We start from the raw sequence: 17,562 nt of genomic DNA, 5'->3' as shown, positions 1-17,562 counted from the left end.
TGAAGAGCAGGAGGAACCGGGCAAGATCCACACCCTGCTGAGACCCATGTGTTTCTCGGAAAGGTGCTCAAGCCTTCCCCCGTCTTCCACCGAGCAGGTAAGAACATGTATTTTAGGGTTGGACACCAGTCAAAAAAGGGTAGGTCTCTTGAAGCAGAGCACAATTCCCAGGGATCCTGGTGCCTCACCAGCTCAGGAGGACGTGGAAAGCCCCACGGTCCCACTGGCTCCCACGGGATGGGGTCTCACCAGCCACACAGGAGTAACCTGCCTTGAAGTGTTCCACCTCTGCAGGGACACTGAGCTTTTCTCTTGGTGGTTTTATCTTCCAGCTTTGCTGAGATCACCCCAAGCTCGCCATGGAGCTGCTGGAAGAACCCGACTCGTAGATGTTCCCAGCACCAGGTAGGAAAATGAGTGTCTGTTTTTAGATGGTGTTGAGCTGCAGAAGGGAAAGGAAAGGTGGTGCAGATGGTGACCTGGTGCTGGAGAGGCCATCTTAGCTGGCTCCCAGCCGAGATGTGGGTCTGCGGCGTTGACTGAGAAGTGCCTGTCCATTTGTTACTTGTGGCTTGTGAGTGGTTGTAAATGATTTCCAGCTGCTGGAAACTCAGCAGAGGAGAGAGCAATCATGGTGTTACCAAGCTTTGTCTTCCCCTAGTGAGGACACAGTCAGCCAAGCATTGGCAGCCATGCTTCTTGGGGCCACCTTTTCCTTCACCATGGCATTTTGGTACAAGAGCTGTGCCAGGAATGGTGGAGGTCCCCAGGGATGCTCGTTGAGGATGGTGCTGTTTTGGGAAAGCCCCAAGTTCCTGGTGTGATGCCATTTGGCTGGATCCACTCGGTTTTCCCTCAGTTTTCTTTGCATGATCTCTGGTTGTTGCTTGCGCTGAGCCCTGAATTTCTTCTGTCCTGGCAGCTGCCAGAGGGGGAAGTGTTGGGGTGGACAGGATGTGCTCACCATATTTGTGCCGGGACTGATTTCCACAGGAGAGGCCAGGCTGGTGCAGCATTGCCGCATTCTCGGAGATGAATCCATTTGTTTTAAAACAACTCCTTTTGTTCTTCACCATGTGAGATCCCGGAGTGTTTTTCTCCCTCAACCCCTACAGGACAAGAAGGGAAGGTCCTGGTAAAGGGGGATCGAAATGAATCGGTGGTGGGAGTGAGAGGACAAGGCATGGCATGGGAGGTGGGACCACTCCTGACCGGGGATGCCCACAGTGCAGACCTGATCAGGAGACAGTGCCACATTGTGCTGGATCCCAGGGCAGGATGAGATCTTCCTTGAGTTCTTGGGCCATCTAGAAATAATCTGCATGAGAAAGGTGTTATTTCTTCTGGATTGGTTTCAGCCACCGAGCATCCCGCAGCCCCTGCTTACTCCTCAAGGAGCATGGTGCTAGGTGCATTAGAGGCAGGGGTTTAGGAGCCCTTTGTGGCTCACTGCTGACCTTTGCTTCTTTGAAAGCATCTGCAAGGCGTGAGGTTGGCACTGATACCGGCAAACTCCTCCGGACCTGGTGAAACATGGAGCTGGGTGCTCTCGACAGGCAGAGCAGCTTGGGAGGAACGCCTGTAGGATGGCTCTTTTCAAACAATTAAAAGCTTCTCCAGCTCATTTACTTCCGTGCCCTCGCAGAAGAAATCAACTTAATTAGTAGTCTTAGTGAATAATTAATTTTCTCAAATTTTTTGATAGCTTCTTTAAAGCAAGGCTCCAGTAAGGCACAAGCTGCCGCCGAGCCGCTCCCGGCACCACCGTGGCTCTGCCCATTAGCTGGTGCCCACAGACCCTGACACCCATTTTCTCCATGATGGGTGGTGGAAAGAGCTGAAAAAGTGGGGTGAAAAGGGACCAGCAGCATGGAGATGTTTTCCAAGTGTTTTTCCATCCCTGGCATCCAATGGAGATAAATGCAGTGTATTGATGCTCTGGCAGAGGATGAATAGGTGGCCCTAAATCCTGCTGCCTCCCTTGATTAGCCAACTTGTAGAGAGGGGTTTGAGGCTCTCCAGCCATAAAAATCAAGTTTATTTTCAGCTTTGCCTCTCTGCTTTTCATAACAGGAGGGTCTGCTGTTGTTTAGACCTGAGCAAAGAGACTTTAATTACTACTTCTGTGCCGAGAAGGATGTAAATATGGACTCGGGGAAGCAGCAAGGGTTATTAAAGCGAAAAGGCTGTAATTGCTGTGCCCCTCCCTCTCCATCAGATTTTCCTCTCTCTCCGGTTTGGAGACGACCGGCTGATCCAGTCAGGTTGTCTCTGGCCGTGGGTTGCAGGCTCTCCCCAGGGAGCCCGCTGGCAGGGATGGGATGTATTCATCCAGCAACCCCTCTGAATTAGGACTTCTATCAGCCCAGCCCACAGCAAGGAGGAAATTGCCTTTATCCAGGCAAGAAAACACTGTAGGATCCCCAGGTTTTGGCATGGCCACCCAGAGATGTTTGCAGTTTGAGGAGCAGAGAAAGAATTTTGGGTGGGTTTTCCTTGAGGAGATCCTGTTGCAGTTAAAGAAACTCCCAGCCCAGCTGTAAGCAGCCTCTCTTGGATGCAGACAGTCATGTGTCTTTTTTTTTTAAACTCATATCTTTGATTTCATTTAATAATGGATGAATTATCAAAAATATGTGCTGGCAGGGAGCCTGGGTTTTGTCAGGAGGCAAGAGACTTCAGTAACGCATTGGCTGAAAATATTAAAAAAAAAAAAAAGAAAAAGAGCGAGAGAACAAATTTAAAAAAAAAAAAAGTAAGAAAATTTAAAAAAATCAGTAAGCTTGTGCCAAAGCCTCCGGGGGTGGGAAAAAACCAACTTGACTACAGAACTTTTTGCAGAACTTTTTTTCTTGCCCTTTTTCTTAATGGCTGTGCAGAGGGTGGGACTCGTCTCACCTCACTCAGCCATCTCAAACAGCAGTGTTGGCTGAGCCCGGTCCCGGGTGGGTTGGAAGGGGGAGATGGGAACTGTGGCCCGCTTTGAGGAGCCATGTCTCCCCCAAAACACTGTCACAGCCCCCTGGAAATGGAGGTACAGAGAGGTGACACCCTCCTAGCCTCGAATAATGCTCCTGACTGCATCTAAACCTGCGCCCCTCTGCTTGTACCCGCCCAGGGAGCAGGGAATGGGAGGAAAGAGGGACCTTCACCCCATGGCCTGTGGGGTGAAGCAATCGCACCCAGTCATCAGGCAGGAACGAGGCGAAGCCGGGGGAACGCGGTAGTGCAGGGGAAGGCTGTGCCTCTCTGCCGGCATGCACTTACATGCCGGGCGGCGTAGCTGGCACCATTGGCACTGCCTCCTCGCTGGGGTCCCTGCTCGGTGAGGCGGGCAGGGCTCAATCCATCCTTCAATGCCAGCCCTTTGGTCATTGTCATGGCTCAGGACATGCTTACCAGCTTTGCAGTTAGTGTTCGGGATCATTGCACTGGTGGTAACATCTCCCATTGCCACGGTGGCTTTGGCTGTGTGCAGGGGGATTTCCCACCCATCCTGCAGCCTGGTCAGTTTTAAGGTGAAAACAGGAAAACAGGGAGATGCATCCAAAAGGTCCAGCTCCATGGAAAGACATGGACCTGCTGGAGAGGGGCCAGAGAGCCACAGAAATGATCCAAGGCTGGAACAGCTCTGCTGGGAGGACAGGCTGAGAGAGCTGGGCTGTTCAGCTGGAGAAGAGAAGCTCCGGGGAGACCTTATTGCAGCCTTTCTGTGCTTAAAAGGGGCCAATAAGAGAGATGGGGACAGACTTTCTAGCAGGGCCTATTGTGATACGATAAGGGGTGATGGCTTTAAACTAAAGAGGGGAAATTCAGGCCAGACATGAGGAAGAAACTTTTTCCACTGGGGGTGGTGAGAGCCTGGCCCAGGTTGGCCAGAGAGGTGGTGGCTGAACCATCCCTGGAGACATCCCAGGCCAGGCTGGACGGGGCTCTGAGCAACCTGAGCTGGTGCAGATGTCCCTGCTTGTGGCAGGGGGGGCACTGGATGAGCTTGGAAGGTCCCTTCAACCCTTTTCCAACCCAGACCATTCTGTGATTCTATGTGAGCTCCATCTGGCTCCATTTCCCTGGAGAAAGCGATTTCTCTCCTGCAAGCCAAGCAGTACCTGTATGAGGTGGGTCTCCATGGGGATGCTTGGGCCTCGGCAGCTCTGCGTTCATGTGGCTGGGGCAGGAGATGTGCCAGCACCAGATTTCAACCCACTCTTTGCAGACTGAGTCAGAGTGAGTCAGTCCTCTGGATTGCTCTCCTGCTGCCCCTGAGCCAACCCCGCACATTTATTAGTTAATTAGTTTTCATTTCCTCCTCCTCTCTTTCCTTCCCTTTGCAGCCAGCCCTCTCCCTAATCTCACCTGCCCCTTGCTCAAAGCAAAGAGGCAAAGTAAACCCCTGTGCTCTGGGGACCTCCACCCCATAAGCACCCCCAGCATCCAAGAGCATCAACCTTGACCTCAGCTTCCCACAGAGAGTCCCCAAGACACGGTTTTCAGTCCTCTGCGCAGGCAGTGGGTTGCAAGCAAGACCCATGTTGCTCCCAGAAGGAGGTGCATTTCCCCGCCTGAGACCCACATTTGGCCTTTCAAATAACTCCCAAAATACCTTTTTTTAACTTGCTTTTTGGGCCATTATTTTCTGGCCCTTCTCAGCACACCCATTTTCCAGAACAAGGGTGCTGGCCAAGGAGCCAGCGCACCCCATGCCGCAGGAAGGGTGCACGCTGTTATTCTGGTGTCCCGACGAGTTATTAGCAGAGAAGGACATGTGTAAAGGATTGCAGGGAAGAGGAGGAACGCTCAGTGGCTTTGCAAACAGCTTGTCCCTAGGGTTGGTTTCACTCTCCATGCTACACTCTGCTTTTGGGGTGTTTTATCCTGGGGGAACTGGCTGAGCAGGGCTGTCACCTGTGTGCTGGGTCCCACAGACAGGGCGGGTGCCTGGCTGAGCCCTGCGCATAAGCCAGCCTTGTCCTCCTGGTAAAAACCTAATAAAAACCAAGTTTTGCTAAAAAACCCCTGCAATCTCACTCTGACTGCTGGAGGAGAGGATCCTTCCCCCATGGGGAAGAGGATGAGATGGGGATGGAGATGGGGATGAGGATGAGGATGAGGATGAAGATGAGGACAGGGATGGGCACAGGGTAGAAAATGGGGATGGGGATGGGGATGGAGATGGGGATGAGGATGAGGATGGGGATGGGGATAGGGTTGAAAATAGGGATGGGGATGGGAATGCGGATGGGGATGAGGATGGGGAAGAAGAAGGGAATGGAGGAAGGGAAAGGCAGCACCCTCCTGCCCGCGGTGCGTGTGCTGCCTGCAGTCCTGCCTGCTCGCTGGCTCATCCAGCTCAGCTAATAAGCAGGTTACCTGTGCCTCAGCTTCCTCACCTGGGTGGGGAGGATTTTTCCAGCACTGAGGGTTTGCAACTGAGGCATGAGAAAGCAGATGGGAACAAGCAGGTAATATTTATCTCCATGAACTAAGCAATGTCATTTCACTTGGAAAATGCATGAATTTTCCTGCTGTTTCCGCCCTGTCCTTCATTCTTCCTTGTCTTGTTTCACACTACAAGAGGGAAGGAGAGACCTGCAGGAGTTGGGCTGTTTTAATGGGGCATGTTACATCTGATAGGTAATCATGTCCATCTCTATATCATTTCTGCTGGAAAAAATCTCAGTTTCTTTGGCTTTGCTGATTAAAGTTTAATTACCTTAAATGCAAACAATTTATCAAAGGAACACAGATTTTTTTTTTAAGAAGTTCATGAGTAGTCTGGGAAGCGAAGTGTTTCTCAAGGTGTTCCTCTGAGGAGGGTCTGTTCAGTGTAAGGCAAAGCGTGTGGGCAGAGGCAGGGAAAAAATTAGCTCTGCTTTTTCCCAAATAGCTTTCCTCCCTGTGAAACATCTCTCTGAGCACTTGACAGCATTGTGCAGACAATTTTACAAGTGAGTTACATTTTTCTGGTCTCTGGGTTTGCAAACAGATCACTGGGAATTGCCCAGACTAGGGAAAAATGGGGCTTTTACCGGTTTTCCATGTTCTTTGTTTAAGTTCATGTGCTAGGAGATATGATTGCAAAACCAGTCCCAGCGTCAGGGAGACAAAAGTGCAGGTGTTCACACTGCTCTCAGCATGTCTCTTCCTATTATTTGAGGTGGTTTAATGTCTTTATCTGCCTTATCTTTCTTAAAGACGCCTCTTTAAGCTCCAAGCAAGACTTGCTGGGCAGCCAGCAGCATTAGCAGGGCTGATGCAAACTGTCTGCTCCCCCAAAATTAAAGGTAATGGCAATGCAGGACCTCAACTTTGAGCACAATAGCCACTGCTACGAAAATGCATCTCAGGTTTGCATCCCAATGGATTTAAAGCAGCCCAACGGCTGAGCAGGGGTTGTTACTGCCATGGCTTTTACTTACTGCAAGCCCAGGGGTCCTGCTGGGATGGGGCTTTGAGGATGGAAGAGAAAGGACCACTCTACACAAGGCTCCCCATTAAAGCCCTTGGAAATAGAAAACAAAATAAATTACACCATGTTTCCTGCCCTTCCCAGAAAACCCCATGTGCAGCATTTTCAAAGCTGCTGGAGAACGTCAGGTTGACCCTATACTGGTTGTCCAGCTTCTCCCCAGACTCTCACAGATGGGTGCAGGTACGAGATGCTCTGGGGAAGCCAAACCTCCTTTTTCTGTTGAGATCAGGCATCATCCTTCTAGAAGCTGTGTATCAACCATTGTTAACGGTTGGACTCGATGATCTTAAAGGTCTTTTCCAACCAGAATGATTCTATGGTTCTACGGGTCTATGATACCCCAACCCAGGGAAAGCGGGCGGTGGAGCAGCTCACCCCCAGCACCCGTACAAGGGTGCAGCTCCCCGAGGAACCAGACGCTCCCCAACAGTAGATAAAAGGGCTGGTGCTGGCTGTCTGCCCATGGAAAGTCCCACCTGGCTCCATCTTCTCACCTCGAGCTGTTTGCCGTCCTCTTCTCCCCCATTAGCATAAGCAAAGCTAAGCTGGCTGGATGCTGACCGCAAGCTCTTGCTGCTCCTATTGGTATTTGAGGCTATTTTTAATGCTCTTTCCTATTCCGATGTGCCACCTAAAGCATTACCAGTAGTGACGAGGCCAGCCCAGCACGTCTCGGCGGACAGACAGACGCGTCCCCATGGCCTTTCATCAGCCGGGCAGCGGCAGCAGCGGCAGCATCGCTGCCAGCAGGCTCAGCCCTGCCTCGCAGCCGTCACCCAGTGCTCCATCAGCCGGGAAAACTCCCATGCCAGCGATCCCCTGGGTTGGACACTCATGCTGGATGCTGTGGGAAGGGTTTTCTTCTTTTGCATCCCTAAACACCTGCTTTTCGAGCTCATGGCAAAAAAAGAAATATTTATAATTGAAGCCCCAAAACACCACTGTACTTCGAAGCAAATGCAAAGGCATTGAATAAATTGATTTGCAGAATATTCATAACCCATTTGCACAACGCAAAGATGTTATTAATTGCCAATTAGTTATTAAACAGGACTAATGGCACCCGGTGCAGGTAGAGGGAATGCAACCAGCCCTCTGCAACTGGAAAAACACCCAGTGCTCTGTAATTAAATGTCTTCTCCAGGCTCACCCTAGCCGGCTGGCCCGGGCACTGCTATGGGAAGCTTCCCACGCCACTGGGATGGGGCAGTGCTGGGATGGGACGTTGCTGGTCCCATAGATCGTAGAATCATAGAACCATTCTGGTTGGAAAAGACCCTCAAGATCATCGAGTCCAACCATTAATCCAGCCCTGCCACTAACCCATGACCCTGAGAACCTCATCTCTGTTCAACCCCTCCAGGGATGGTGACTCCACCTCTGCCCTGGGCAGCCCGTTCCAATACCCGACAGCCCTTTCCAGGAAGAAATTGTTCCCAATATCCAATCTAAACCTCCCCTGGCACAACTTGAGGGCCTTTTCTCTTGTCCTGTTGCTTGTTCCTTGGGAGCGGAGCCTGACCCCCCCTGGCTCCAAGCTCCTTTCAGGCAGTTCAGAGATCAGAAGGTCTCCCCTCAGCTCCTGTTCTCCAGCTGAACCCCCCAGATCAGGAAGGAGCAGCACAAGCCCGTGTGCCGCAGAGCCTTGAGCAATCACTGCGGAGGGTAATTGGGGTGTCTGATGGACAAGGGCAGGAGGAGGTGCAGTGTCGGCTTAGGCTGGGTGTGAAGCCCCATGCAAAGGAGGGCAGGCCTGGTGTTTTTCATGCAACAGCTTAAGAACCAGCTCTGTCATAAACACAAACAGGGGAAGGTGATAAAGCATCCAATCCTGCTCCACAGGTAGGTTTGTTTGTTGAGCTTGGTGGTGGAGAAATAGAAGAGGCCTTTTACTGTCCTGATTATACCTGAAAAACCATAGAATCACAGAATGGTCTGGGTTGGAAGGGACCTCCCAAGTTCCCCAGTGCCCCCCCTGCCATGAGCAGGGACATCTGCACCAGCTCAGGTTGCTCAGAGCCCCGTCCAGCCTGGCCTGGGATGTCTCCAGGGATGGTTCATCCACCACCTCTCTGGCCAACCTGGGCCAGGCTCTCACCACCCTCATAATAAAAAATAGGGACTTATACTTGGAAAAATATATTGTAAACATTATTTTCTCTACTTTGTTTACCTGATCACCTACTAGAATCACTGGCTGGGCCAGTGCACATCTGCAGCAGCGTCCCGTACCCCCGAAGATCTAAGAAAACCCCAGCCAAGGGACACATTGCTTCTTGGCTGTGCTGTGAAAATGGGAAAATCCCCATCACGGTTGGGGGCTGCTCCCTCCTGGTCTGGGTGCAGTGGTGGGAGGTCCCACTGGGAGAGGGGTGCTCCTGCCCACAGCCCCCTGTACTAGTACCATCACAAAAAGGCTGGGAGCTGGCACGGGGGCTCTGATGAAGCTGATGAAGCCTGGCCAGTCCCTGCTGGGGACACCCAGAGCCTCCTGGCACTGGTGTGTCCCCACTGACCCATCTGGTCAGGCAAGAGGGTGGCAGGGAGAGGCAGCACCAGCCTTTGCTCCAGGGACATTCTCCGGCACAGCCTTGGGGACACAGCCTGTGCCGGGCTCAGGGGGTCCCGGCTGCTCCAGGGGATGCTGCTGCTGCTGTTACCTTACCTGTGATGGAGTCACCATCCCTGGAGGTGTTTAAAAGATGTATGGATGAGGTTCTTAGGGACGTGGTTTAGTGCCAATGTTGGGTTAATGGTTGTACTTGATGATCTATCTTGAGGGTCTAAGGGCTGCGTTTGCACAGGGGAGGGTGCAAAGTGGGTGCTGTGTACCAGAGAGAAGTGTGGCTGGAGACGAAGGAGTCATCTGTGCTGCTTGCTCTGGGCTTTGGAGCAGGACGGGGTGTGTGGGTCAGCAGAATGGGGTTTATTGGGTGGGATAAGGCAGGAGGACCCCAGTGCCTCTGCCATGAGCTGGAGGGGGCAACACCAAGATCATGGATAACACTGGGATTGTGGAGGGTGAGCACCAGGACAGCTGAGCTTGCCCATGGGTTATGGACCCACAACCCGGGCAGGTTCGCAGCAGATTTTAGGAACCTGCTCAACTGAGTTAGAAAAGTTCCAATATTTCGTAGGTGCCAGAAGGCAGGTGGTGGAGCAGAGCCAGTGTCCAAACCAGTGTGTCATGGTCCCCACGGTGCCACTTGCAGTCAGCTCAGCCCCAGGACCAAGCGGCTCCAGGGGAGCAAACAGCAGGTTTGCCACAGCCTGGGGTGCAAGGGACAGGGGGGAAAATCAGCTTAATCCCGGTTTTCTGGTTTACTTTGGAAAAAATATATGTGTTACAGCATGCTTTCCCCTGCCAGGCCATGGCCCCTGGTAAACCCTGTCCCGCAGTCCCTCCCGCAGGGACGAGGTGATGTTTTAATACTAATGTCCCGCTTTCCTCTCCTGCTCGCAGCTCCGAAGCTGAGAGTGCTTCTCCAAAAAGCCAACAAGAGAAAAAAATACACTAATCCTAAATACAGCTAGTGCTGACAAAGCAATTGGAGCCAGCAGTGGTGCTGAAAGCAGGGTTTCGGCGAGGGTGACAGTATTATCTCTCAGTCCTTTCCTGGGACTCCTGCAGCATCCTTCACCCCTTCGCCTTTGTTCAGGTAAGAGCTCAGGCAAAGAAATGTTGGCAAGGGGCGGTGTTGTGCAAACAGGAGCTGTGGCACGGCTGAATGAGAAACACCTGGGATTTCTGCCCTGGCGCCCATCACCGGATTACAGGCACTTTATTTTTAGTATTTTCTTTAAAAAAAAAAAAAAAAATCATTGGAAAACCTGGGGTACAGAGGCTCTGTGAACACTGGCACGGTGGAAACCGCTGTAATCCCCATCCCTACGTCCAGCTCCAGGGGCGGATGAGAGTCAGGGCGCTGCATTTCATGCTCCTGCATTAAGGGGTGTCAGTGCTCTAAACCTGTATTTCCCAGGGTTTTATATTTGGATCATAAAAATTCAGAGGAGGGGGGAAGAAGAAAAAAAAAATCACATAAAAGGAGGTAGTAGCCACAGCTGCTTTTGCTTTATTGTGCTCATATAGCTCATAAACAGCTTGGGTTTGCAAAGTGCTCCTGGCTGCTGCTGCTGCCGGGGGGTGTTTATGGGGGGAACCCGGCCGCATGCAGCACCCCAAAAACCTCCCAGGGATTTTCAAGGCGTCATGAAAACATGAGCACACGTGAGATTGGATCAGGGTTTTGCAGATCAGGGCTTGCACTGATAACGCCCTGCCTGGGGGCACAGGTGCTGCTGTGCAAATCCCCCCTCTGCCAGGCACCCAGTGCTGGGGTGGGACCCCAAAAAAGGTGTAAGGGCCTGGTGGGGTGGGGAGGGGCTGTGGCATTTAGGGGGTGGCCCAGCTGGGTCCCCAAAGCCGTGGTTCTTCTCTCCCACCCTGCGCTGGCTCCCAGATGCAGCCTTGGGGAAGGGTGAGCTGACTCCTCTCCTCCCAGTTTGCTTTAATGGAACCAGCGCCTGTGCTCCCGCGGAGCACCCCGGCTTCCTCCAGCCCAAGGGTGATTGGGGAGAGAGGGAGGGGGTTTCTCAGGGGTCTGAAACCTGAGCAGAGGAGATGTAGGACCCTGGGCTGGCGTCAGTGCTGGGTCCGCTTCTCCATCTGCAGGGTGCCAGGGCACCCTTAGCACCCAAAGGTGAGTGGCCTTGGCACTGTGTTCACCCTGGGGCCTCCCATCCACATCAGACAATGCTGGAGGAATCCAGGATGGAAACCACCTGGTCCTCCCCGAACATGTCCCCGAGCCCGACCCGGCTTCCATGTCCCCCCAACCCACCCGGGTACTCGCACGCCCCAGAACCGAGGGGAGATGATGCCATTTCAGGGCCATATTTTTCCAGCAAGTTTAAATCCAGTGGTGCTCTGCCCAGGCCCTGCCTGCGCCTGCCTGACTCACCATTTAAACATGTTCTGGTTTTTTTTTTCTTTGTCCAATTAATTGGGAGTTGCATGTGTGAGCTGGCAGGGGAAAGACGCGGCGGGATGGAGGCTGCACAGCTGCTGCTTCCCAGGGAAATGGCATGTCTGGGAAATGTTTCCACTGAAAATTGCCCTTAAAACCAAAACAAAACAGTGTGTTTCACTGGGAAAATGCTGAGTTCCATGGCCTTTATATATATGTGTGTGTGTGTGCTTATGTATATATATATACATACACGTATACACAGGCGTACGCATGTGCGTTCCCTGCAAAAGGAGCACCCCAAAATACTGCCTTGGCAAATACACTGAAATAATGCACTGCAGTTTTGCAACCTCTCCAATGCATTTGCTCACATGTCGTAGGTTTGCAAGGATGCTCTCGAGCCTCTGGTATTAACTCACAGCTAAATAAGTAAATAAACAGATAAACGAAGTATTTGCTGCAAGACAGGTGAGATATTTGCAGTTGGTGCCTGAAGCCATGAGGTTTCAAGACTTTCCTGTTTTGCTCTGAGGCCACATAAATGGGGTTTTTGGCCCCAGGGGACAGTGGAGCAGAGGGGCATCTCCTTGGGGTGCAGATGGGGGTGAGATGGAGCGAGGAAGCGGGGAAGGAGAGGCACTGGGTGGAGTGGGGAGGAAAGAAGAGGTGGCCAGGGCGAAGAGACACGGGGCTGCAGGGACCCCAGCAACATGTCTGGGGAACTCAGCTGCAGCAGGCTGGGTCCTGTGTACCATTAATTAAATACAAAGGGATTAACGAGCTATTTGTGAGAGCTGATTAGATAAATATTAGCCAAGCTATGGATCCTGGTGGAGGCCTGCTCACTCCATTTCCTAAAAATCAATTTGCATTTGGTCAGGCACTTAAAGGATGCCGCGGCTGCTTCAAAAAGCAGAGGAATTGCACAAATCCTGCCCTGCACCGCCGGCATTTTGTAACTCTGCGTGCGAGGCACCTGGTACCATCCAGCCCCAGCACCTTGCAGCCACCAGTGCTCACAGGGACAGTTTCAGGCTGTGATGGCCACTGTGTTGGTGACCCTGGCGATAAGCGGTTCCCAGCCCTGGCTGCAACAGATGGTGCCTCCAAAAGATGTTTTCACTCCCCTGTAATGCAGAGCCCTGCTGAGGGCTGTTTGCACCTGTAACCCTTTGGGGTGTAAGAGCAGCGTTAGCTGGATGTCCCCAGCTGTCCCAGGGTTCCCCAGCATGGCAGGGGGGGGATGTTCAGGAGAAAGGATGCTGGGGAGGAGGGATGCTTGGGGTGAACCCATTGCACTGGTGGGATGTGAGGGGGCTTTGCTTTGCCCCTGCCTCGTCCTCAACAGCACTGTGTGGGCTCCTGGCCCTTCTCCCCCTCGGTGTCCGTCTGTCCCCTGAGCAGAGCGCTGACCTTGGCTGGGGCCGCTGGGAAGCGCCAGCAGCACAAACAGCCCTTCACAGCAGCAGTAAATCATTGATAGATGGGTGACGGATACATCGGGCCATGGCCAAGCTCCTCACTGCCTTGGGCACGCCGGGGTGTTTGTCCCTGGGGCTGGTGGGGCTGGGGGGACAATGGGTGGTTTGGGCTGGCTTTTGTTTTTGGACATGGGAACAGACGTGATAGCATAGGATAGAAGGAGGAGTGATGGTTTTAAACTAAAGGAGGGGAGATTTAGACCAGACATGAGGAAGAAATTTTTGACACTGAGGGTGGTGAGAGCCTGGCCTAGGTTGCCCAGAGAGGTGGTGGATGAACCATCCCTGGAGACATCCCAGGCCAGGCTGGACGGGGCTCTGAGCAACCTGAGCTGGTGCAGATGTCCCTGCTCATGGCAGGGGGGGCACTGGATGAGCTGGGAAGGTCCCTTCCGACCCAAACTTTTGGATAATTCTATGATTCTCTGCTGCAATCCTGCATATTTGTGAAGCTGGAGGCCAGAGCCTTGTTACCCTGGGCAAAGAGGTGCCCACCCACACCCCTGGCTGCCCACCCACCCTAGGGATACAGGTGACACCTAAAATCAGCATCCACCTTGCAATGGATTCCTGAAACCTGTGCTGGCCACAGGCAGCTGCTGGGTTTGCAGCCAGCTGCCTGCCTTGGGTGCTTTAAACCATGCTGGGCAAAGAAAAGCCTCTCCCCAGCATGCTGGGGCATCGCCGGGGCACGACGCTGGGCATGGAGCAGATGCTGAGCCCACCCTGCCCCATGCAATGGGGCCTTTCGTGTCCTCCTGTGCTGGAGTTGGGGCTAGTTTAAATATATTTATGGCAAGAGCCTAATCTAAGCGTTGGCTTAGGGCACGAGGGTGTGACTGGAGTCGCTCCAACAGAGGAAGCGCATTGGAAGATCTCCAGTTCCCCCAGTGCCAATGGCAGACTGGTCCATGACCCCTTGTGCACGATTCATTTCTCATGTCGCTGTTGTTTGCACAAATCGCAATTATTTTTCAGCAGAGAAACTCACAGACCAGTTTTCCACCCGCTCCACCATCCTGCTGTGGATTCTCTGATGTCTCGTAGCATTGGGGCTGCTGGTCACCCTCACTGGGGGGGCCCTCGCTGGGCTTTCTTTCCTGTTTTGGGGGATGGGAGCATCCCAGAGACGTCTGTCCTTCCATCTGATGTGACTGAAGTCAGCCGGGCGGCTCTGAAGCTCGGCGAGCAGACACACAGACGGGCTAAAAATATTCCCCTGCTTCTGTGATCTTTTCCTCCCCGTCTGCACCACCCCCCGCAATGGCCGCTGCTTTTCCTGAATTATAGCACATTTCCATGGGTTTTTCAGACGCTGAGAGCAAGCCTGGGAATAACGCCCAGGCCCAGAGCACCCAAAAAAGCCCCTTTAGGACCCCAGGAAAGGGAAAGAATGGGAGACTGGGGATGGGCTGTGACAGGCTTTTCTATGGGGGGCTGCAGAGATGACAAGTGTTTCGCCATGCAAAGGGCCGGGGGGGCTGCAGCAAAGCCAGACCTGCCCCACGGCAAGTCCCTGCCCATCTCAGCCCAGGTTTATCAATAACTTCGGAGTAAAACCCAGCTCAGGGTCCCAGGCCAGATGAGGAGATGGGGGTCTGGTGGAGGGGAGGTGATCCCGTTTTCCATCCGGCCATCCCGAGGAATCCCACAGGCTCGCGTCGCGTCCAGCTGGATGTTAAAGAGGATCCCAGGCTATAGGCAGCTGTAAATACCGTGGGGTAGATTAGCAGAATATAGCGTATCAGCAGTACTGGCACAGCAGCAAGCAGGGGGGATGCCTGCCCACCGGGATGCACGCTTAAATTTTCTTCGTGTTTCCAATATTGTGTATTCAGGCTGGATTTTCTCTCTTTCCTGCCCTGTTTTGATTTAGCTCTCATAAAACCCCTTTCTATTTTCATCCTCACTGACTTCCCAGGCAAAGAGCAAGGATAGCAGCATAAATACAGAGCGAGATTTGAGGTTCCAGTTAAATATACTAATGACCGCCCTGTTCAAAACCTGACAGCAGCCCCCGCTCCGTGAGCTTCCCCCGGGATGGCCGGGGAGCCGGGGGTGGTTCTGCATTGCTGGAATTCCTGCTCCGGCGCCGATGGCTGCGTGCCATGGCCGGCCGCCCCAGCATGCTCAATGGGTCACCCTGCCGCCGGCCACCAGCCGGGTCCTGAGCTGCGGTGTCCCCAGGCCACCCCCCAAGAAACTCCCACTTTCTCTGGGGCCAGCTGGGGATTCAGGCTGGACATGAGGAAGAAATTTTTGACCCTGAGGGTGGTGAGAGCCTGGCCCAGGTTGGCCAGAGAGGTGGTGGATGAACCATCCCTGGAGACATCCCAGGCCAGGCTGGACGGGGCTCTGAGCAACCTGAGCTGGTGCAGATGTCCCTGATCATGGCAGGGGGGGCACTGGGGGAGCGGGTCCTTCCAACCCAAACTGTTCTATGATTCTGTGATTCTAACAGCAAAGTGGAGCAGCATCGGGGCAAAAACCCTGCGGAGGGATCCCAGTGTCTGCCCAGGAATTTCGTTATAAACCAAATTTAAGTGAAAAGCTTGATCATGTCTCTGTGAAGTGGGTATTTCTGGCCAAAAATCCGAGGTCGTTCTCCCAAAAGGCCCAGCAAGCACTGGAGGAAGCACCCGCTCCCCAGCATGCAGATCAGGTCCCTCCATTCAGGTTACCGGGGGCGAAATGTCACCCCAAGCCAGGATGGGGAGGGAGGAAAAGTTTCCTTGGAAATTCCTCATGAAATGCAAGAAACGGAGCAAGGTCCAGCTCCTCTCTGGAGTTTATAGCAACGCGCCGGCTGTTGTGGCTCCGCACTGGGGTTTTCTTTATTTATTTTCTTCCCATTATGGGCTGAGAAACCATCCCCAGCCTGAGCACGGCCCCTTCACAGTAGCTGGGATTTGTTTTCCTGTCTGGTCCAGGGAAAAATTTCTAAACCTCATCTGCAGCCGGAGCCCTGATGCTGTGCCAGGTGTTGTCAAGTAGCAGTGACACCTGTGTCCCCAAATGCACCCCAAAAGGGCCCTCCCAAAAGCCCAGCATCGCAGACAGACACCAACATCCCCGTGATGCTGGGCTGGGGTAAATTTTCTGAACAGAACATCCTAAAAATCACCTGGGTGGATGCTGAGCACCGACAGCGACCACAAGTTGATCGGCACAGATCCAGATTTGCAAATTATCCCTGTAAGAGCATCAGCTCCTGGGAAAGGGAGCGGGATGCTGAGACCCGGCTGGATTTAGTTGTTACTCTGTTGCTTTGTTTATAATTTTTATCCCATTAGCAAAATCCTAGGGAAAATATGTACAAGATAAGAGAGCTCACACGTTTGTGCAACCATCCCTGCCAGTAACAATGCTGTTATTGAAACGCTGGGATGGAAGATACTTGGCTGGTGATAACGCAGGATCACAGTGAACAGCTGCTGTTTCCCGTCCTCTCAATATAAATATATCCAGTGCTAGAAAAATCTGTATATTTTATATGAATGGTATTTTCAGTCATAACCACAACACCTTTTTTTTTTTTAGATACGCCTAGCAATGCCATTAGCTCAGTTAAACCTTGTCCAAAAAAAAAAAAAAAAAAAAGTGTTCCATTTATTACATTTTCCATCTGTGTTTCCGCTTCTTCGGACTTTGAGCAAGATTAATTCCAGAACTGTTAAAGAGAAATGTCACTGGAGTCTTTGGGCTTTTCCTTTCCCAAGGAGGAGAGGCAGACCGGACACTGGCTATTGTCCATCTTTCCGAGCTCTCCCAAAATCAGAGTCTGGAGCACCTCATGCGGCTTTTCCCGGAGACTCATCTCCGACCATGAGAGCATCTCACGTCAATTCGCGACACGGCCTTTCTCTTCAGCTATAGAACAGCATTAGCATACGTGCCATCCGCATACATGTTTATATATCGCCTTGCTGGTATTTGAGAGCTCTTCCTGCTGCTTTATTTAGCCTCTGCGGCAAGGCAAGCACTGTGTTCTGTATTTCTGTATGACACGAGGCCGGGCGGGGGGTGAGGGATGGGGCAGGGGCTGTGCAGGACATGCTCAGCAGGACCAACTCATCCTCCACAAAGTGACGGGGCTGCATCCCGCTTGCGCCCTCCCGACCCCTGAAATATTTTATGAGTTGGAATAAATGAGCCGAAACGCAGCTCTGCCACATGCCTGGCCCCTACCTGGCTATCACCTCATGTTATCTGCAGGAAGGGTGTTTTCAGAGTGAATTTTGGGGGAAAAAAGACCTTTCTGACAGGGATCAGATGATGCTGCCCATGCCCTTGGCTGCGGTGGCATTCGGCACAGGTGGCTTCGCGGGGACGCGGTACAACGCAAGAAGGAATGAGCTGCTGGCTAGAAACGCTCTCTGAATTTCACATGGGATGGACAAGAGCACGACAATGAGCCCAAAGCCAAGGGTTTTCCAGCCCTGGCTCTGCTGAAAGCCAGGCTGGCTTTTTCCATGAGGAGAGCAGCATGTTGGATTCCCAGTGCTGGTACCGCGCACTCGCATAATGTAATTACCCAGCACGATCTGTTGAGCTGCAAACGGATTTCAGAAACGAGTGTCAGGGTATTTGCAGCAGAGCTGCTCTTTATTTAGGTCTGGGGACAAGCGGCTGTTTT

Source organism: Caloenas nicobarica, chromosome 5 (assembly GCF_036013445.1).
Source record: "Caloenas nicobarica isolate bCalNic1 chromosome 5, bCalNic1.hap1, whole genome shotgun sequence".
NCBI lineage: Eukaryota > Metazoa > Chordata > Aves > Columbiformes > Columbidae > Caloenas > Caloenas nicobarica.
This window is presented reverse-complemented; position numbering follows the sequence as displayed.